We start from the raw sequence: 22,549 nt of genomic DNA on the forward strand, positions 1-22,549 counted from the left end.
GATTAGAAGTTTCGTTAAAAAATTCATTGGAAACATTACACATTTTTTTTCAACTAGCTAGTGCAATGACAAGGAATCAGGATAAAAAGCAATCTCTCTCTCTCTCTCTCTCTCTCTCTCTTTCCTTTCTCTATCTCTCTCTCTCTCTCTCTCTCTCTGTCTCCCTCTTTCCTTTCTCTATATATATATATATATCTCTCTATCTGTCTCTCTACCCCAACCCCAATCCAGCTTGAGATGATAAAACTCGCTTGGTTCCCGGAATTTTTTTTTGTTTGCAACAAGTCATAGTTATCGCTAAAAGAAACACAAAACTTTGAAATTTGGAGAATTAAATCATACTTCTCAGACTTAAATCACTTCAACGAAATTACATTTCATTTTTTTTCTGCAATAGGAGTCTTTTTTTTTGTTTATCGAAAATTTTACAGTGCTATTAAAAACAATTTTCAGCTGTTTTAGCGAGCCGAAAACAGAACGTTTTGACTTTTTGAAAATATATGGCAGTTTTTACGGTGTAACAGTTTGTTAATAAAAAAATTGCTAGTATTCTTAAGTGCAAAGGAAAAGATTAATGCAAGATACGTGGGCCAGATTTTGTTAGGCTTCACCATTACGCGACCAGACTTTGATATCAGAATGCATGTAGATTTTTGTATTTATGTCCGGCGAATCCGTGGACGAGCCTCAAAAATGTATAAAAACGCAAGTCAAACACTCTCATTGAAATGCTGCCGAGTACCCGAGCCAATATCTTATAGCTTTGCAGGTGGGAATATAAAATGAGCGAATAGCAAGTGTAAGTAGATTCTGTAACTTTTTCAGCGATTGTAAGTGGTTTCCGCAATTTGGAAACGTAAGCTATTCCGAAAAAATAATAAGCTGCCGCATCCAAGTTTAGGCGTAACTAATCGATTATAACGGATTATTATGATGATTTTTGGACAATTATAGTTGATTATATTTACCACAATTAGGTGTTTAATGGATTTATAATTGATTATACTCGTGATTTTTCCAAGAGATTATAATCTCTTATAATCGATTATAATTGATTATAGTTCTTACAAAAACCCTTAAAATCAAATATAATTGATTATAATCAATTATAATTTCTTATTTTGCCGATATTTTGTCAATTCAAAATTATATTCGAATTATATTTTATGGGTTTTTATTTTTGTGTCAAAAAGAAAATCTCTAAAAGCAAGATCTCTTGAACACTTTGGTTCATCCGAACACAAAGTTTTACCACGAAACAAAAGTTTTAGAGAGATCTTTCATATGAGCGGAAAAGTTCCCGCGGTAAATGAAAATTAAATCTTCCGAATCAATCATGAGACTAAATCAATTTGCTGACTTTTTGTTGTTTAAAAAAGCTTAAAATATGCATCACAAAACAACTCTAATGGGGAAGCAATGAAAAAAAACTTTTAAATAGGAATTAATTGGAAAACTTTAAAACTGTTTTTCTCATTTTTCATAGGAGCGAACGTCTACAGAAAGCATAAAATATAAGCAATCTAGATGCAACTTCGAAGACAAATTGGACAAACAAAATGGATTATAATCAAATATAATCGATTATAAGTGATTTTTGTGAACTAAAAATTTGAAACAAAAAATGGATTATAATCAATTATAACCGATTATAATTGTATCGAAAAATGGACAAATAAATAATCGATTAAAATCAATTATAATGGATTATAATTAATTATAGTTCGATTTTAAAAAGAGATATTATACGATTATTAATTGATTAAAATCGATTGTTTCTCAATTTTAGTAAGACTGGTACTAAAATCGTAATATATTAGATTATAAACGCTTGAAACTGGAAGCGGGCGGATTGTAAAGGAACTCAGCAAAACAATTTGTTTATGGACTGGACTTAAGAAAATAAAACGGATTATCCCAATTTGCAATGCTAGTGGTTTTTATGGAAGGATGCTGCAAAAAGTTTCGGTTTCAGCAACTTTTTTCTGGAATCCAAAAAACTTTTCTGCAAGCATTCTGAACTATAATTTGAATAATTGTCTCTGGTTTCAGCCATAAAAACGCACAAAGCGACAAAAAATTTAAAGAAAACGACTTGATAAGAGTTGCAGCGGATTCCCTTTAAAATTCTAAAATAAGTTTCGCTTCGCACCGCTCGTTGTTTTACGTTGTGCGTAAAAAGTATAATTTTTGTACAGTTGCCAAAAAAGTGACAATTGTCGTGTGATTCCAGATGACTCGCAGCGTGATACTCCTGTTTGCATCATTTGCTTCGCTAGCTGGGCTCTGTTTCTGTGATTGGAAGAACGGCTTTGATCGCAAATTGGATTTCTCCTGCCCGCCGAACAACTACATCTATGAAATCTTTAGCAAACACAGCAACTCTCGTGAGGATAGAAAATGGGGTTTCCGTTGCCGAAAGGGCCCCGTGACAGACAATTGTTATTGGACAGGGTACCGAAACGAATACGACGGTGAACTTAATTACAAGGCTCCCTGGAAAACTGTAATAACCGGAATGAGGTCGATTCACAGCAACAAAAAAGAGGACAGAAGATATGCTTTCAGATACTGCAAGGTAATTTCTCATCATAATATTCCTAAAAGCTTAGTTGCTTGTTGACAGTAAAATACAACTTTATAAGCAACTGAAAACAACAAGGTTTTCAGATTCTCGACACTAGTATGGACAAAAAGTGGCAAACTGCCGAGGAAAATTTTTCGTTGGTCGGATGATTAAATTGGTTTTATTTTTTTAAGCAGTAGATTTATTCTTTATCAGTGAGTCATCACAACTTTAAAAGTAAGACCTATGAAAAACTCACGTAATGTCTCCAAAACTGACATGTAGACCTTTGCAAAAAAATAACCCTAAATGTTTCGCAGACTGTGGCTATGAATTTTTTGGAGTAATGATGAAAGTGGTAAGCATGCTTGTGAAGCAATCATGACTACTAATAGAACTCTATAGAAAAATGTAATGAGCTTACTAAAATCTTGCTCAAAGCCTTTAAATAATGTCGTGGTAAATTTTTTGAAGTAAGATTTGACAATGACTGCCGAAAACTTGTCTTCGTATAATCATTGGAAGGTCATATGTTGTTATCAGGCTGAGCCCAATTATTCGATGGTGGACCAGATTGGAACTGCCTTCCAAAACGAATATGATGAGTATTTGAGCTATAAAACTCCGAACAACTTTGCTCTTGTGGGCGTGTTGAGTTTTCACAGCAATTTTAAAGAGTAAGTTTACAAGTTTGTTATTTTTGGAGAGAACAAATCGAAAAAAGTTTCAGCATTTGTGAAATCATTGAGTTTGCCAAATTTGTTCAATGTTGCTTGGCATTGAGTTTTTTCGATAATTTTGATGATAGTGTTTGGATATGACAACTATGAGTAACAATCTGATGGACGCGAATTTAGCGTTAAGAATTCCGGATTGAACAAAATGATTATCAACCAATTTAAATTTGTAAAAATAAGGTTTATCATATAAAAAAACCCACAAAGTCTAAAACCAAAATATTGTATGCAAATAGTTGATTAGTTTTTTTATATTCAGAATTTTTGAAAGTGTTTTCCAATGAATGAAAATTTTGACTAACCTTCTTTCATGAATTGAGAGGAGTGACTCGTACTTTTTTTTTCAAAATTATTTAATTTGACTCATTTTGTAACTATGCATGGTGGCATAAAACTTGCTGTTGGAAACTTTTTTCGAGTAAGAAATCCCACAGGCAATAAGCATTTTTCGAATTTTGATAATCCTTATTTAAGTTAAAGTAATTGTTTTACACAGATTTTTGTAAAAATTATGTTAAAAGTTGAATGCATTAATCTCGAGATACTCTGAAATCTGTGAAAAATAAGGTTTGGTTTTTGATAGTATTAGTTTATTTTTAATTGAAGACAAAAAGACAAAAACTTAAAAAATTGCGAGCAATATTTTCGGGAGTTTTTCAATTTAGAAATAACTTTCAAATGAACAAAGAAGAAAAATTTTTTCTCAGTTTTGAAGTAGTAATGTTTTCTATGGAAATTGGTTATTATTCACAGAAGTTTTTTCAATTAAGCATTTTTGCTCTTTCAGAACTATATTTGGCAATCTAGTGCCTCGGCGGGAAGTAAATAACCACAATAGCTGTCAAGACAGAGAACTAAGTTAACATACCCCCGAGGGTAGTTTAGTTGGATGGTGCGTTTAGTTGAGGAATGAATTGTTCTGCTTATCAGAACGAGAAGCGTGTTACACGCTGCATTAAGTATATTTTCCTTATCTCAGCAAAACAGATGAACATAATAAATTTCATTTAGGGATCGAATATTTGCCTTCACAATTGCACAATTCATGAAGAAATGAGCACAAGGACTGCAAGGAATTCCACCGCGTGTCGACAAGAAATACGTAATTGATCTGGGTTGTAACCCCACGGAATCGCAAACGGAATCAATCAAATTTGCTAACCACAGGTTTTTCTTACATAACTGAGAAAAAGAAAAAGAAACAGAAACTTTCCCCTCTTAGATTTCTTTTTTTAACGCTAAGTTTTCACTATATCAACAAAAATATGAAAAAAAAACTTTCGCACAAAAATAGGAAATAATTGAAAAGTACATTTTTTGCATATTATATACGACCCAAGCTCTGAACAGATCAATTACTCACAGTTTGACGTATAATGGATGGTAAAGGATATACCCTGAATTGGTTGAGGAATAAAAAAAATGAAGCAAACAAATCTTGTTTCTTCTTTTGAAGATTTCTTGTTGCAGTAGACACAAGAATCAGTGACCTTAGTAGGCACAAAAACATTGTGTCTTAGGTTTATATCTATAAAATTCAATATACAAACGAAATCTTAAAAAACTGTCGGAAAATTTTTCTTTCGTCTATAGAAAATTCGATTTCCAATGTAGTGATGCAACCCAAAGAGTAGCAGAATTTAGTTAATCAGTCATGAAAATTGTTAATTTTGTGAAAATTTATCGAGTGAACCAAATGCAAAGGGTTCCAACATCAAAATCAAATTTTCTATTCTATCTCAGAATTTTTCTTGTAAGAATCCTACAGCATATTTAAAAATTAGGCTCTGAGCTTGTTAAAAGGAAGGGACATTTCCTATAAAACAGTTGCAAGACGGTGAATTTTTTTCAAAGGAAGGTGTAAGATAAGATCTTTTCTTGTCAAAGTTTTCAATTTTTTTTCTTGAAAGAAAATTCCTAATATCCGTTTGAAATTTCTCCGCAGCTCAGATTCCAAAATCGGTAACTCGTAGAAGGCAAAAGACAGGTTTTGCTACATGAGATTACCAAAAAAGTCAACCTCTCGTGTTTATAGCGGTTACAAACTAATTCAAAGTAATTTGGGCATTTTTTTTGGTAGGTAATTTTTTTTGGCTGGTGTTTGGAAACACAAACGAGATGGCTCGACAAAATCGTTTTCCCTGACTTGTCGAGCCATATTGTGAGTGGTAAGCTGTCATGTGTCTCCTTGTCCATGAATGAGAATCCATATTTTGCTTCAGGCTTGTCAGCTTCCCACTGCTCTTGCTTCTCGTAGTATTCCTTTTTCTTGCTCAAGCTGTCAGCATTCTGGTGCTTCTCCGTTGTTCTGTGTTCAATTATCATGTTGTAAACATCTAGTCATACTATCCATCTCCCGATGTAACTTTGGTCCATTTAGAACGTTTTCAGCCAAGAGAGTGTTTGAATGGCTCTGTTGTAGTTTGAATGGCTCACTGCCCAGGTATTTTTCCACAAAAGTGACCACCACAAAATTTTCCGCTTTGGGCGCCCAAACTTCGTTTCCGTATCGCTCAGTACTTTGCTCCTGTTTGCTATCGGTCTCAAGACGATCTTGTTATTCCATGCTTGCTCTCGATGGAGTATGCCAGAAATCGTCACCACTGAAGCAACTGTGTCTAGGACATACATGCCATTCTCCAAGAAATTACAGCACCCGATTTCCGCTTTACGTTTTCGAGAAAACGTCCAAATTCCCATCTAACACATCCTTGATGTCTTCGAGCTGATCGTCTGATAAATTCCCCCTTAAGTGTTTAATTTCTGGTAACACCTGTTTTTCCATTTCCAATTCCTCTAGTGTGCGTCTTACCGGAAAAGTCGAACAGCTCGAAAGTCCATTCTCTGTTTCTGACTTAAGTGAATCGGTAAGAACTGATAATTTTTTTTCCTCACTCTACTCACGATACAAATCTTGTCCATGTGATCCGGACAGTCAAGAACTTCATATTTTAAAAAAAAATTCAGTAATTTCATATTTAGTTTTCAACGGCAATGCGTATCCCAGTCCCTTCCCTCTCTGGATTGTGATTGGCGTATCAAGAGTATTCAGCAAGACACTGAAGCAGAGGCCACTCTTGGTGATCGAGAATGATCTGCCTCATATAATAGCACATTGGCTTTTCGGATTTGGTACTGTACATACAAGCTTTTTATGACTGGGTTCATTGTAGTTCTTCAATCTCAAAATTACTAGTGCAGCCTCATTCTCTTTCAACCTCACCCTCCTACTCACAAAAACTGGAGCTTTGTTTTCCTTTGACATTATCAAATTTACCGGTTTTACTACGTACTTCTTTTCCGGATTTCAAACTCTGTACATTGCATAGATCAACAGTTACATCAAAACTCTGATGAAATCCCTGCCTAAAATGAATTGATCCGACTCGTCTAGGTTTTTCACTACAAGGAAACTCATCCACGGGCTGCGTTCCCTCAGATTTAAGGCTATCAATGGAGTTCTGCCAAGGACCCTTAGTGTTCCCGTGTTTGCCGCTGACAGCCGGACTCTGGAGTCTCTTAAAACATCTTTGTCAAATTTCATTCGGCTCCATGTTTCTGTTGGTATAACGCTCAAGACAGCTACCGTATCCATTAGTCCTTTTAACGGAGTCTTTTTTTGTTTATTTCTAGTACATGTGCAGAGACGTCTTCTTTCGTTTCCTCTAGCATGGCGCGACGCCCAATCGATCTAACTTTCAGTTCCTCTCGACCCACATAGATTTGACCCATCGGGTCCACGTCAGACGCTATCATTGCCTTTGTACAGATATTGATTCCATCTAAGTTTAGCTTGACCTCGTGTGGGCCATACGCTGCTGTGTATCTGCCGTCTACCCTAATCGAATTTCCGCCACCTTTCATCAGTAACGCTCTAAGTGCTCTCGAAGAAGTATGTGGACTAATGGTACACAAATAGTCAATATATACATAGAGTCTGTGTTGGGTCACTGGGTTTGCTCAAATTCGTCGTGTTTTGTGGCCACCTACCGTGGATTTTGACATTATTCTCGCACCTATTTTCTTGATCCCGACTGGTTTTTCAGTTTTTATTTTCAAGCTGTTGCAGTTGCTCCTGATCTTCAGATTGCCGACTGTCTTAGGTTCGAATCTTGCCGTTGAAAGTGTTTAGTTTCTTTGCTGTTTATCAAATTCCTGTTTCAGCTTTTTTTCGATCACCTTTGTTGCCAAGTCTTGTTTTACTTTGTTGATTGCATCTGCTGCCGCCTTTTGATAGCTTATCTCCAGGGAACCTTGTGTTGCGTCCCTTCGGCAACTCTCTCTTCGGTCACTGCCTTTACAGATTTTGCCAACAACTCATTATTTAGCACGCATTTGTTCTGCAAGTCATTCTCAGACTGTCTATTCTTGGTATTTTACACAGCCGCAAACATTAACTTGTGTTTTGGGTTATTCTGATTTTTCATTGCTTCCTAAAACAGGGGAAAGTCCATTCTGAAGTGACCTTTTTGCTTACAGAAGAAGCATTATCTCGCACCAATCTTGGTGATCAAGCCACTGTAGAACTCAAGTTCTTCCATCTGACTCAAGTCATCTTCATCCGGTGAATATCCCAAGCTTTACATCCCTTGCTTAAAATCGGTGCAATCCGCTGCATGATGATCTGCCAATCCACTGTTTGCACATGAACATTGCCTGCCCATGTCGTTTCTCGGCGTGTACCACGTCGACCTTTGTTGTTGGCTTCTACCTTGCAGATTTTGACCGTCTGAAAGTTAATACTTCTTTGGTTTCATTAACATGTACTCTCTAGATTTCTCTCTCATCTCTTCTGGAGTTGGTGGGTCTTAGTTCGTCACTTTTCACCCGCTCGAAAAACATTGAAGCAGTGCTAATCATTCGTCATCGCATCGTCTGCAAATTTCACTGTTTGAAGGTTCAATTTCATCAGGTTTTGTTTATAGACGTGCCAAGGGGGAAGGTATGGGTCTCGACCACATCAAATAATTTCTGTCTGGACACCGTTCCTCGATTTCGATCTCGGGGTGCCTGAGGTCGTGTCCACTGTTGGATTGACAGGTCCCAATATCCGTCGCGTATGAATGGTTCTCCTAGCATGTCATTACGTCCGACATCTGCCCTTACTTTCTGGAGCTCTGCGGCACCTGGGGCACTGCTGGGACTGATCCCAGACGTGTCTCTAGATTAGGAGGCACGAAGGTCAAAATCGCCGGTTCATTCGTGGCTTCTTCCACTCTAAGCACTCCTGTGTCGAAGAGTTCAAACTCCAACTCCTCTAATCGTTCCTGAAAAACACGATTCATCCAGCCTTGCCTCGTCCCTCTATACTGTCAAAATGAATTCTATCAGTGGTGAATCTGGCCTGATCCACAGCTCTCAGCTCATGTTCTAAATCCATCAGGATCTTTCTTCCAGCACTTTGATTTGCCAGGTTTCGCACGATGTTGTTCCATCTGATGACTTTTTTGGTGTTTCTTCTTCCTGTCTCCTTTTTAAAATCTCATCACAGCTTAGTGCCCCTTCATTCCGGATCCGAAACGATTCAACAGAATTTCGAAAATCTTCTCAGCAGTGTCACGTTCTTCTTTCTTCTTGGCTACCACGTACTTCAGTGCCGTGCCTCCCAGATTGTTTAGTATCGCTGTGTAGGCTTGACTTTCATCATTCAAGTTGTCTTGCTCAAGATGTAGGCCCATAATTTCAACCCAGGTGTCAATGCAGCCATCCAAATTGTCATTTGACTCCTTTGGTTTCTTGGAAAGCTTTCTCGGTTTGCATCTCCCTCTATTGTTCGACTCCATGTGTCTCGTAGCAAATCTTTCTAATGTCCTGTTCATTATTTCCTGTCAGGGCATCCGGTATTACACTTGTGTGTGTTTCCGTATCCCTGTTGAGCTCGACACCCCTCCTTTTATTGCCATTTTTGTCATCCCTGATCCTTTGCTTTTATGGGTCCGAATCAAAGGAGTAGATTCCTGTTTCTTGCGATGAGGTTCCACAAAGTCCAACCTTTTACCAGGTTGCCTCTCAGTTTTGTCTATTATTCTTTATTAATAGAGTTTCTCGATAGCGCATCCAATTTGGACTGTACTGCACAGAAAATCTCCGCTTGGTCTCTGCTCATCGTGTCCATTTTCGTCTCTAGATTCCATAATTTGTCGTTTACGGTTTCATGCCGCCTTTTTGTTACGTCCAAATTACTCTGGATAAATTTCTCCCGTTCCCTGAAAGACGTCTCCACTCTTTCAGCCATCTGTTGTAGCTTCTCATCAGTTGCTCTTGCTAAGGTGAAGTAGTTGTCAAGGTTCTCTTTTTTTTGTGTCGGAGCTCCATTCTGATTTCCTGGCATACTCCTCGCTACTCTCTAGTGTTTTTCCATCTGTTCTAACTTTAGCATCAAGTCTCCCAACTCAGCTAAAATGCTTTAGATTCTGCCACTTGCCTTTCTGAGTAACCCGCCGTTCTCTCTGTGATCTGTTCCTCTCCTTGGTCAGCTTCCGTTGCTTTAGCGGAAACCGTTCCGAAGGTCTAGCTTTTGTCGGTTCCTGTTATCACCTCTTCCTTATTTTTCGGTTTCATCCTCACCATATCAGCAATTTTCTCCGTGAAGAATGTCCTCTTTGTCTGTGAATTGTCCTTTATTGGTTCCGGTGTGTTGCCAATGACCTCGTTTCTACTGCTTATTGGTGAGAAATCAAAGTTTTTGTTCCTTGATCTTCTGCAGTTTGCATTGGCGTCAATTCCGTAGTCTTTCTTTCGACTTCATCTATGCTCTGTTCAAGCGTCTCAAGTTCAACTTCCTTGATAGGCTCACTCCTTCTGTTTTATGAGCTTTTCATCAGTTGTCTCCTCTTTTTTGCTTCTCGTTTTCATCATGCCAACTGAAATATGTTTTTTCGTTGATCTTTGTTTCGTTGTTATTAGTGTCTGTCTCGGTTGCTTTATTGGTTTGATTTTGCCCGTCTCCAAAATTGAATTGCATTGAAGAAAAATCTACCAATCCCTTTCTTTCCACTAAAGTTTTTAAAACAGATCCTGTCGAGCGTGTATTCAACAGTCCGATTTAAAAGTTAGTTCTCATTCAGTAGATGCTTTCCCAGGACTCAAGTGTTGGAACACTTAAATTACTGTCCCAGGACCAAGTGTTGGGACAATTAATTCACTCTACTAACACTAAGTGTCGGGATACTTATTTTACTATCCCAGGGCTAAGTGTTTTGGTAAACTTAATTTATTTTTTCCGATTTATTTCTGTTAAATACAATAAACAAACGAAATCTTAAGAAATTGTCGGAAAATTTTTCTTCCGTCTGTGGAAAACTCAAATTCTAAGTTAGCGAAGCACCCAAAAGACTAGCAAAACTCACTCAACCAGTCGTGAAAAATGTTTATTTTGTGAAGTCTATCGAGTGAACTAAATTCAAAGGTCTTCCCACTTCAAACTCAAGATTTTGCAGCTATCTTAGAACTTTTCATAAACGAACCTTACAGCATCTTTAAAAATTGGGCTCTGAGATTGTTACAAGGAGGGACTTTTTCTCACAAGAAAGGTATGGGATAGGGTCTTTTCTCGCAAAAATTTTAAAATTTTTTTCTTTTAAAACATTTCTTAATACCATTTTGAAAAATTCCGCAGCTCAGACAACAAAAGCAGTAGTTCGTAGAAGACAAATGGGCATTTTGCTACATGATTTGACCAAAAAATCAGCCTCTTGTGTTTTCAGCGTTTACAAACACATTCAAAAAGTTTTAAGCAATTTTTTTTTGGAGGTAAGATTTTTTGCTGGTGTCTAGAAACACCAGTGAGATTGCTCGACAAGATTAACTTCCCTGACTTGTGGAGCCATCTCGTGAGTGGTAAGTTGTCATATGTCTCCTTGTACATGAATCAAAATCCATCTTTTATTTCAGACCTGTCAGCTTGAGCAAGAATTCCGTTTTCTTGCTCAAGCTGTCAGCATTCTGGTGCTTATCCCCTATCTTGTGTTCAATTATCATGTCGTTATCATCTAGTGGTACTATCCGTCTTAGGCTCTCAGATTCGGCTCAGGAAAACTGATGCAACTGATCGTTTATGCCGGCGAACACTACTGTTATCGAGTTTATTTCAGTTTGTCGTTGGACCCGATTGCCATTGACACAGAGTGCATCAAATCCAGGTCGGTTGCCGCCATCATTGTCACGTCATGCCAAAACAAGGACTTACAAGTGTGCACGTAGTCCGAGCTCGCAACTACTAATAGCTTGGCTTTCCTCATCTCCAACTTGTCGTACGCCGCAAAGATAGTCTCGCCCATTCGAAACTTTTCAGCTCGCCATATCTTTCGACATCACCTTCTTGGGCTAGTGGTTTTGGATAAGCACTTTTTTCACGTGAGATGGAGGCGCCCGCACTCGTTTAAACATCTTCTCTTCACATGTTGGCCTATTGGTGCTCTGGTCTTCAGAAATCTGCCTGGCCTCTCTTCTCAATTCTCTTCGCCATGGCTCAATCTTACGTCCTGCAAGGGTCTGGCGTTTACTGGATCCATGGTGTTATTTGAGGGCAGTCGCTCAAGGTCAGCAAATGTTAATGCCGTTGTACAGATATTGATTCCATCTAAGTTTAGCTTGACCTCGTGTGGGCCATACGCTGCTGTGTATCTGCCGTCTACCCTAATCGAATTTCCGCCACCTTTCATCAGTAACGCTCTAAGTGCTCTCGAAGAAGTATGTGGACTAATGGTACACAAATAGTCAATATATACATAGAGTCTGTGTTGGGTCACTAGGTTTGCTCAAATTCGTCGTGTTTTGTGGCCACCTACCGTGGATTTTGACATTATTTTCTTTATCCCGACTGGTTTTTCAGTTTTTATTTTCAAGCTGTTGCAGTTGCTCCTGATCTTCAGATTGCCGACTGTCTTAGGTTCGAATCTTGCCGTTGAAAGTGTTTAGTTTCTTTGCTGTTTATCAAATTCCTGTTTCAGCTTTTTTTCGATCACCTTTGTTGCCAAGTCTTGTTTCACTTTGTTGATTGCATCTGCTGCCGCCTTTTGATAGATTATCTCCAGGGAACCTTGTGTTGCGTCCCTTCGGCAACTCTCTCTTCGGTCACTGCCTTCACAGATTTTGCCAACAACTCATTATTTAGCACGCATTTGTTCTGCAAGTCATTCTCAGACTGTCTATTCTTGGTATTTTACACAGCCGCAAGCATTAACTTGTGTTTTGGGTTATTCTGATTTTTCATTGCTTCCCAAAACAGGGGAAAGTCCATTCTGAAGTGACCTTTTTGCTTACAGAAGAAGCATTATCTCGCACCAATCTTGGTGATCAAGCCACTGTAGAACTCAAGTTCTTCCATCTGACTCAAGTCATCTTCATCCGGTGAATATCCCAAGCTTTTCATCCCTTGCTTAAAAGCGGTGCAATCCGCTGCATGATGATCTGCCAATCCACAGTTTGCACATGAACATTGCCTGCCCATGTCGTTTCTCGGCGTGTACCACGTCGACCTTTGTTGTTGGCTTCTACCTTGCAGATTTTGACCGTCTGAAAGTTAATACTTCTTTGGTTTCATTAACATGTACTCTCTAGATTTCTCTCTCATCTCTTCTGGAGTTGGTGGGTCTTAGTTCGTCACTTTTCACCCGATCGAAAAACATTGAAGCAGTGCTAATCATTCGTCATCGCATCGTCTGCAAATTTCACTGTTTGAAGGTTCAATTTCATCAGGTTTTGTTTATAGACGTGCCAGGGGGAAGGTATGGGTCTCGACCACATCAAATAAATTCTGTCTGGACACCGTATCTCGATTTCGATCTCGGGGTGCCTGAGGTCGTGTCCACTGTTGGATTGACAGGTCCCAATATCCGTCGCGTATGAATGGTTCTCCTAGCATGTCATTACGTCCGACATCTGCCCTTACTTTCTGGAGCTCTGCGGCACCTGGGGCACTGCTGGGACTGATCCCAGACGTGTCTCTAGATTAGGAGGCACGAAGGTCAAAATCGCCGGCTCATTCGTGGCTTCTTCCACTCTAAGCACTCCTGTGTCGAAGAGTTCAAACTCCAACTCCTCTAATCGTTCCTGGAAAACACGATTCATCCAGCCTTGCCTCGTCCCTCTATACTGTCAAAATGAATTCTATCAGTGGTGAATCTGGCCTGATCCACAGCTCTCAGCTCATGTTCTAAATCCATCAGGATCTTTCTTCCAGCACTTTGATTTGCCAGGTTTCGCACGATGTTGTTCCATCTGATGACTTTTTTGTTGTTTCTTCTTCCTGTCGACGATATCGCTCGCGTGCTCATCGGTATGGTGCAGACGGTTAGTACCGAGCATTTAAACTTCTGCCATAGCGTGTTAAATAGGCATTCCATCATCGATTCCCATTGAGCTTCTTCCTCGTCTGAGCTCCTGACATGTTGTTAGTGCCTATTAGAATCATAGGTCCAGAATTCTTTCTGGGTTCATCAACTCCACCATTCGATATAATTAGGCTATTGTGGCGCCTGCAAAAGCTATCACCGTAGTGATCCATGAGGGTCTTAAATTCTGCAGAAGTCTCACCAGACTATCGCCCAATATCAAAGGCGACATCCCGAGCGGCAGTTGCTGCATGTTCATTGCTGAAATCCACGTCGATCGATTGAAACACGCTCGCATGTCCGTATCTGGAACTCTTGTGAAGTTTTTCTCAATCTGGCTGTTCTTCTGTATGTCAAATACGCGGGAAATTTTCTTCATAGGCATTACCCTTACTTTCCTGCCTCCCTATCAGGGACTTTTGAGGTCTCTGTTGGTTTTGACGCGGCAGCACTACCCGTTTTCTCCATACTTTGCTTGTATTGTCAATCGTCCCATAGGCTGAAGTCACCCCGGAACCTGTCACATTCCTTTTGGCCACAAGTCGTTCAGCTGTTTCTATAAGCTTTATCACAGTTTGCTCCACGACAGGATCAACTAGGGTGTCACTTGGATCCCGGATTTTCACTCTGCCGGCTGCTGCTGGGATTTGCTCTTCCGTTGTTTGGCTCGCTCCAGTTCGTCTTTCGTTTTCTTCAGATTTATGATCGTTTCGATCGTCTGGAATTCCTCCTCTACTCTCGCCCGTTTTGGTGGCATAGCTGCTCTCAGTTGTGAAGTAGATGAGGCTGCCTCGCTATTAACTTCCTGATGCATTCTCCTCAGTCCAGGCCTAGGCTTGGTCGGGAGAGGCATCTCACCTGGTTGGTTGGTCCTGGAACTTCCCAATCCAGGCTCGCTCGCCAAGTCACTTCCTGAGAGAGCCCCGTTTCTCCACCTAATAACCCTCGTGTTTGGCGATCTTGTACTCCCTGCTGCCTATCAGCGGATATCAAAAAGACTTCCGTGAGGCGGTCCTCACGGTTGTAGTGCCCTAAGAGGTTTATAAAGGTGGCCAGCAGCCTGACTACCTCTGGGTCCTACAGAGCGAAGTCTCGATCCATGAGCCGTTGATAGATCTCATCTATAATCGGTCCTACATAAGCATCCGCTAGGTCCATCAGCTCATCCAAGTCAAAGTTATCCATTTTGCACGACTCGGTTTGATTATCAGTTTGCGCATGATTATCAGTTTGATTCGTATGATTATCAGTTTGATTATCATTTTGAAATCTGATGAATAATTAAATGATCAATCAGGATCTAGGAAAGAGGTCACGAGTATCACATTTGTCAACATTACTCCACCTTTGTGTTTAAGTTGATTTAAAACGGTCAGATAAAAAGATTCTAATCTTGAAATATATTAAAATCAGTTCATTTCTAAAACCTTGGAATTTTGACCTAAGAATGGACAGTCCAAATTTTGGATCTTTTCCTAAGATCATCTTTCGGTCATTCGTGGTCGCTAACCGTTCCATACCCAAGGTCCGAACAACATAACACATAACCTATCGCATATAACTTAACACATCCTACACCCACCCTACACTCAGCCTATGCTCAAATAAAATTTCTTATGTAAGTATACTTGTATAATAGTATCAGAAAAAATTACGTGTATCAGTGCATACAGCTCCCGTGGATGCTGTCGTCCTGGGTTTGGGTCGTATACCGGAAGCGAGAGTTCTTTTACCTCCCTTTGCACTGGGAAGTCTCTCAGTCTCGTGAAGGACAGAACCATGTCTTCGTGATCCACATGCTGCTTCTCCGTCGCCCTCGTCACCAAGAAGCGTAGGTACTTTCCTGGTAATTGCGAAGCCGCCGGAGGCAAGGCTGCTACACCTCCTATTCTTGGTATTTGCTTCCACAGGAATTCTATGTTTTTATATTATCTCTCAAAATCTGCTGCTAACTTTGTCCTAAAACGCATGTCCGCTGTGATCGCTATCGCACATGTCCTAGTTGTAATTATAAAATCGCTATCTGTTAGTATTATGCTACTCGAGTATTCATTTGGCAAGTTAAATATGAGTCTACTACTCTACCTATGTCTGGTTTCTTAGGATCTTCGCCTGTTTCTGCTTCTATTTTTTTATTAATAATTTTTCAACGTGGGTAAGTCCTACCCCCACTCCTCGGACAAAAAAACCATCATTGTCCCCGTCGATCGCATACTGGATAATAAATTGAGGTTGGACACAGGAATGAATAAGGTCCCTCCCTGCGCCGCCCAGGAAGGATCATCCCTGTCCTTTTTCATGTATTTCATGCTCTCATCCTGAATCGTGACACTGGTCTCCTTTAGCTCCGATGTCATTTTGTTCAACCACTTCAAGACGCGCAGGTTCGTCAATTCTTGTTCGTACGATTGATGCTGCTCGTCATCATATTATACCTCAGGTTTAGACCGGTCATCGACCCACTCCTCGTATTGGTCGTCGACTGTTTCTCTGACCTGTGACGCGGGCGTTTCTTCTAAACCCACCAATTTTTCCACCATCTTCTTCAGGTCTATCATGTCCGCTACAAAATCTTCTCTGTAAGAGTTATATTTCTTTGCAGTTTATGTCATGTCTTTCTGTCTCTTTTGCATTGTAAAGCGTAGATCTGGTTCCAAGTTCTTGGGCACCTCTATCTGCTTGGGATTTTCCCAGTCCTCTTCTGCGTAGGGTAAGGTTTCATCATCTGCTTCAACTTTTTGCTTGGGATCCAGGTCCAGCGGCGGGCTTTTTCCTCCCTCTAGAGCCTCGTTTCCATCGTTCTTTTTCCTGGTACCCTTCTCACTGACATCGCAAGCAGGGTCCATCATCAGATAATCGCCCTCCTCCATGTCTTAAGCTATACACCTCTCCTATGTGGATGGGTAGTGTGGCTTAATAATCTCAAAGTGCGCAGTTCGACCAGTACTCAGTCTATAAAAACGTCCCTCCGGGTGCACCTCCATACCACGATCCCTTTTCCTTCTTCAACAGTTTCTTCGTTCTTTTTCGACCAATGACTTTCTGAAAGACCCACACGTGGTCTCCCACTGAGTAAGCTTTTGCACCAGTTGCTTCCTTATCAAACTTTTTCCTCTGCCTTGCCCGTGCTTGTTTTTCGTCTGCACAATTCATCATCATGTGTGGGCTATTTCCCGTTGTGGAGTGTTGCGTGCTGTTATAAGCTTCCATCACTTGTGGAAGATATAAATCCCAATCAGTCATGTATCTGGAACAATACACCCTCAACCACGACATCAGAGTCCAATTTTTCCTCTCCACTATGCCATTCGTCTGGGGGTGGTACGTTGTAGAATGAGCCTGAGCCACTTAAGCACGTCTCATGAGCGCCTTAATAAGTTGTCCTACAAAAGCTGTTCCATTGTCCGATTGGAACGTCATTGTAAATCCATGCCTCGCTATCAACGTATTGATCAGGTGATCGCATGTCTCTTCTGCTGAGGCAGTTATGCATGGCACGGCCTCTGCATATTTCGTGAATTGACCGATCATCATCAGGACCTTATTGTAGCCACTGTCTGTCATGCATATCTTCTTATGGTCAATTTGTACCACCTCAATGAACTCAGATGACTCAATCAACTGCAATGAAAATCGCAATGTCCTTGGATCCTCTACTTGTTGAAATGACCGACATGCTGAAACCCATTTTTGCATGCCTTCTTTATACCAGGTCATTCAAAGCGTATCAAAATCCTCCGGTATACTTTATCAGTCCCTTGGTGGCCCATTTGATCATGCGTCCTGAAAAAAATTCGTATTGATAGAGTTGCGGCAACACTATCGCATTATGTTTGTACAGAACTTTTTTCTCCTCTCTCTCCTTTTACAAGCCACGATCCCGTTCTTGTTCAGATACAATCTTTCCATTTTCTGCATAAAGTATTGTCTCAGGATACGGTAACTGTCCTTTTCCAGATCTTCTTAGTCTGGTGCCCCATTCTCGATCCTCCTCTTCAAGCTGCTCGTCAAACGGCCATTTCTTTGCGCTCCTAGTAGGTCAAAGAGTCTGTATCTCGCCTTCAAGTATGTCTTCATGGCCCTCAATTGACTATTCAGCTCATCGGGTTGATGCACGTCATTCACGCACCAGATTGTCGCCAATTGCTCCGTCTCTTGTCTTAACCGTTGAAGGTCAGTCTTGACTGATTCCTTCTGTGGTAACAAGCCCACCGAACGTTTCGATACCGCTATTGTTTCCAGATCATCTGCTGCGTTATCAAAGAATCACTGTCAGGGTCTTGATAATCTTCCATGTCCAAGTCCCTTGCACGAGTCTCCACTAGTAATATGTGGATCGCTAACTCTAAAAATCCTGACCCCGTGCTCGAGTTCCTGTCTGAGTAGATGTCCAGTTCTGATTTCCTCGAGCTGTTTTCATTCGATGAATCTGCCACGGTGCACCATCTGCCCCAATCTTACTTGTTCCGTGTTTTGTTCGTTAACTAGCAAATTTTACGACGTCCTTCTACCCGGACAATTTTTCTTGCTCCGGGTTTTATTCAACTTCTCCTCATTTCTGATCGGGATCCTCAGAAGTGACAGTTTTCCTTTATGTTCCGAGTTCCTCATCAAAACGCTCTGACGAATCGAGGATACTAGTTGCTGAGCTACCGTCCTACAATCCCTTTCGTTTTCCTTGGGTTCGCGCCTATATGGCATGACCCTTACTTTCTCACTGACTGTCACCGATGCCATGGCTGCTGCCCATTCTGGGTCATCTCTAGTCACTTCTCTCCAACAATCCACCCAGCATCCGCATCACTTGTGGTATGACCTGCACCGTTTTATCCAGCAATGAGAGGCTGTTTATGTTAATACGAGAGAGTTCCTGTTGGACCAGGTTCGAGCGTAGCAACAGATCCAAAGGTACCAAACTTGTCCAACCATCTCGTCAAGGGAAGCGCTTCATAAGTTTGTTAGTCCAGAAACAAGAACCCTTCCTTAATTTCCTCCTGATTGGCTTGCTTCTGTTTTAGATTTTCGTAAAATTTAGTCTTCCTGCTGAGGCTGTCAGCATTTTGGTGTTTGGCACGCTTCCTATGCTCTATTATCATATGGTAGCTATCTAACCTGACTATCCACAGACCAATCGAGTACGTCTTCAAGCAGGATAACGCTCTGTTGTCCACGCGTAACTTAAAGGGAACGCTCCCCAACTATGCGCGGTAATTCTCCACAAATGTGACTACCGCAATGGTCACGGAGAACTGTTATCCCATTCCATTCGTGCTCCTGATGCAGTATTCCTGAGATGGCTACTACTGAAGCATCAGTATTGAGAACGCACTTGCCTTTCTCCGTCGGCTTGCCTAGCACTGGCGCTTCGAACAGTTCCCGCTTTGTATTCTCGAAAGCTGCTTGAGCTTTTTCGTTCCACTCGAGCTTTTTTCCTTTGTTGCGCATCAGTTGCTGCATTGGGTACACCTTACCTGCGTATACCTTTATAAATTCGCAAATAATTGGCAAATCCCATGAGCTGTGCGTCTATACTGTGGGTCTCCGGGGATCCGGCCTCACGCAATGCTTGTCTACCATCCTTCCCAGATATTTGTTTGAGTCCCTAAGGATCTCTCATTTCGATGGTTTGCATGTCAATCCGGCCCTCTTCATGCAGTGGAAGACCTCGTCGAGTCTTGTTGTCGCTATGACCACGTCGTCCACGTAGCGCATCACGAGATTCCGGTACTTCTTCGTTATCGTGGTCAATGCCTGGGCCATCAGTCTTTGAAAAGTCGCCGCGGCATTGCTCAAGGCGAAAGACATCCTCTTTTACTGTAACACACCCAATTCACATGCAAACCCAGTTTTCTCTTTGTCCTTTTTCCGCAGAGGAACCTGCCAGAAGACAGAACCCAGCTCCAGTTTAGTAAAAAAAACTTGGCATGTCTCAGTTTTGAGGGGCTCTCGTCTATGCGTGGTGTTGGGTAGGCGTCCTTTATGGTCACCGCGTTCAGGTAGCGAAAATCACAAACGAATCGAAGCTGTCCCCCTTTCTTTTAGCCATGTCAACTCCGCAAGCCCAAAGTGACCTGGAGGTCTATCATGTCGTATTCGAGCAACATTTCTATTTACGCTGGGTGCTCTTCCGATTTATGTGGTGTCGTTCGCCTTGTGCCTTGCCCCTTGCGCCCTCCCTAAGGGAACGGCGCCTTCTTCTAGTTCGATTTCGTGCTCGACAAAATTACAACAACCAATATCCGCCTTATGTTTTGAAAAACCGTCTGCATTTCGATTGAAAGCCGCTCATGAGGATTCAAAATCTCCCTCCCCTATTTTACATCTGAAATGCTCTATCTCTGGCAAAACTGGTTTGTCAGACTCTCGTTCAGATGAAGAGGTGCGTTCCGGAAAATTCGAGCTGCTCGACAGGCCGTCATCCGTTTCGGATCTCATTGAAAGCATTTTATTCAAAGATTTCAATTTATTAATCCTTTTTAAAATCAAATTTTTATCAGCAAGAAATGTACGGTATTTTTCATGGAATTTCTTCAAGTTCGGTGTTTCTTCATAATTAGCTCTCATCGGCAAAGCGTAGCCACATTACCTTCCGCGCTTGATTGAAACCGTTGTGTCCAGTGTATTCTATAATACACTCACACATAGCCCTCTTTGTATCACAGAAAAGCTCCGGTCTAAATTTACACAACTATTACTATTATGGTTGGTTACAAAGCAAACCTTTTTACCATCACTCAAAGAGGTTAAGTTCTTCATCCTAAAATTCGCTACTACTGCCTCCCCGGGCTGTAATTTCACCTTTCTGTTTTAAAAGATTGGTATCTTATTTTGATCAGTTGTTATTCTGTTAACTGGTCTCTTATTATACTTCCTATGTGGGTTTCTAATCCTCATCAGTACAAAATTCAGGTCGATCATCACGTCGAACTTCCTGACAAAGTCGCGACCCAGAATGAACTGATTTGAATCGTCCAGGTTCTCCACCACGAGGAAACTCATCCATAAGTTTTGTCCTACCATATGGAGGACTGTTATCGGTGTTCTCCCGGCAACGTAGATTGCTCCGCGGTTAGCGGCTGCCAATCTTAGATTCGTTAGATTTAGGTCCTACCTTGTGAAGCCCATTAATTACCATGTGCTTATCGGCATTACCCTGACCACTGCTCCTGTGTCTAGAAGTCATATTACGTGGATCTTTATTCCATCGGTGTCCAACAGATGTGCGGTCACATCTGCTTCGTATCCAATGTGTACCGCATCATGTTCCGTCATGACATCATGGCCAATTCTACGAGCCTTCAGTTTGCTTAGGATCCTGATTACCAGATGTACCGCTACTGAGTTTATTGACTGTATCTTTCTTCCTTTCTAGTGGCACCATCCCGATTGATTTCCCTGGGGTTTCATTCAGTTTCATGCTCAAACTATCCGGTGCCTTCGTTTCTTCCACCTCAGATGCTTCAAGGGCGTTGAGCTGTTCTTGAGTTCTCTCGTTCTCAAGTTCCAGTTTGACTTTCTGTTCTATTTCTCTTGTCGCCAATATCTGTTTGACTCTATTCAGGGCATCTCTTGCCGCTGCTTTATAATCAATCTTAAAGTCGTTTGCTGCGGTTCCAGGTACCGGTTCACACATTTCTTCTGTCACCGACTGCATTTTCTTCGTAGCCAGCTCCTGTGTTTTCTCTTCCCTGCAACCTCCTTTTTGCTCATTAGGCGTACCTTTCTGGCTTTCACAACCAATAAAGCTTCCTCATGCCTTGGATGCCTGATTTCTGCCACAGCATTTCAAAATTATGGACAATTTGATTTAAAATGACCCTCCAAGTTACAAAAAAAAACACCTGGGACTAAATCTTACACCTACTGCTCTCATGAAATCTTCATGATCGACTTCTGACGCATTTCCATCCTCGAGGCTGAAGCCTATAGCCTTCATAACTTGTTTGTAGGTTGGAAATGCTGATACATGATCGTCCGTCGAACTGCAATTTGCGAAAGAGCGTCTCTTTTCCATGTCGTCCCTCGGTTTTACCCATTGCTACCCTGGTTAGCAGGTCCGTTTTTAAATTTGCCATAATTGTTTTTTTTTGAAATAACTTGATCCCATAGGAGGTTTCATTAGAAGATCTTCCTTGGATTTGAGTCTCAATTTCTCCGGTGTAGGCGCATTGGTTGAGGTTGGTGTGTAATGCCTTGACAACATTGTCCGGAGCTCATCGTTCTTCACACCATCTATAAATTTTGAGGCTTTTACTAGGTTCATCCTGCTATTTGACTCATCCGGTTGTATGCGATTTCTCAGCATTTCTAAGTCATCTAAGAACGTGTCTATCGTTTCGTCTTCACGTTGCCTCCTTTTCTCGATGCGCATCCTTGCTTGGTGTCCTTGTACCCTCGAGCCAAAACGATTCAACATGATTTCAAAGACTTTCTCAGCTGTGTCCCGTTGATATCGATTTTTGGTCATCACGCAATTTAGGGCTGCCCCTTCCAGGTTGTTAGTGAGCGCGCTCCATTCTTGTCTTTCTGTCAAGTCTTCCTCCTCAAAATGCAGCTTAATTACCTCTATACAGGTATGTTTACAGCCGTCAGATTCGTCCTCATAGCATCTTGGTTTCTTAAATACCCTTCTGGACTTCTCACTGCGTTCAATCGTCCTGGATAACCTCGCCAGGAAAGTTTCCAAAGACCTGTTCAAAGGTTCAAACGCTCTAGCCATTGTCGTTGCATCAAGTGAATGACCCGCTTGAGCGTCGTTACCCTCCGATAGACGCTCCAGAATTTCCTTCGCTATAGTCGCTGGGTTACTTCTTTTTTAATCCGCATGACTCCAGCTTGTGGAATCACATCTCGCAGTCGTATTTGCGTCTCGCGTCGGTCGTTCGTCCGAGGTCGGTCAGTTGCCAGTAGAA

The sequence above is a fragment of the Symsagittifera roscoffensis genome, chromosome 10, assembly GCF_963678635.1.
Source record: "Symsagittifera roscoffensis chromosome 10, txSymRosc1.1, whole genome shotgun sequence".
Classification (NCBI taxonomy): Eukaryota; Metazoa; Xenacoelomorpha; order Acoela; family Convolutidae; genus Symsagittifera; species Symsagittifera roscoffensis.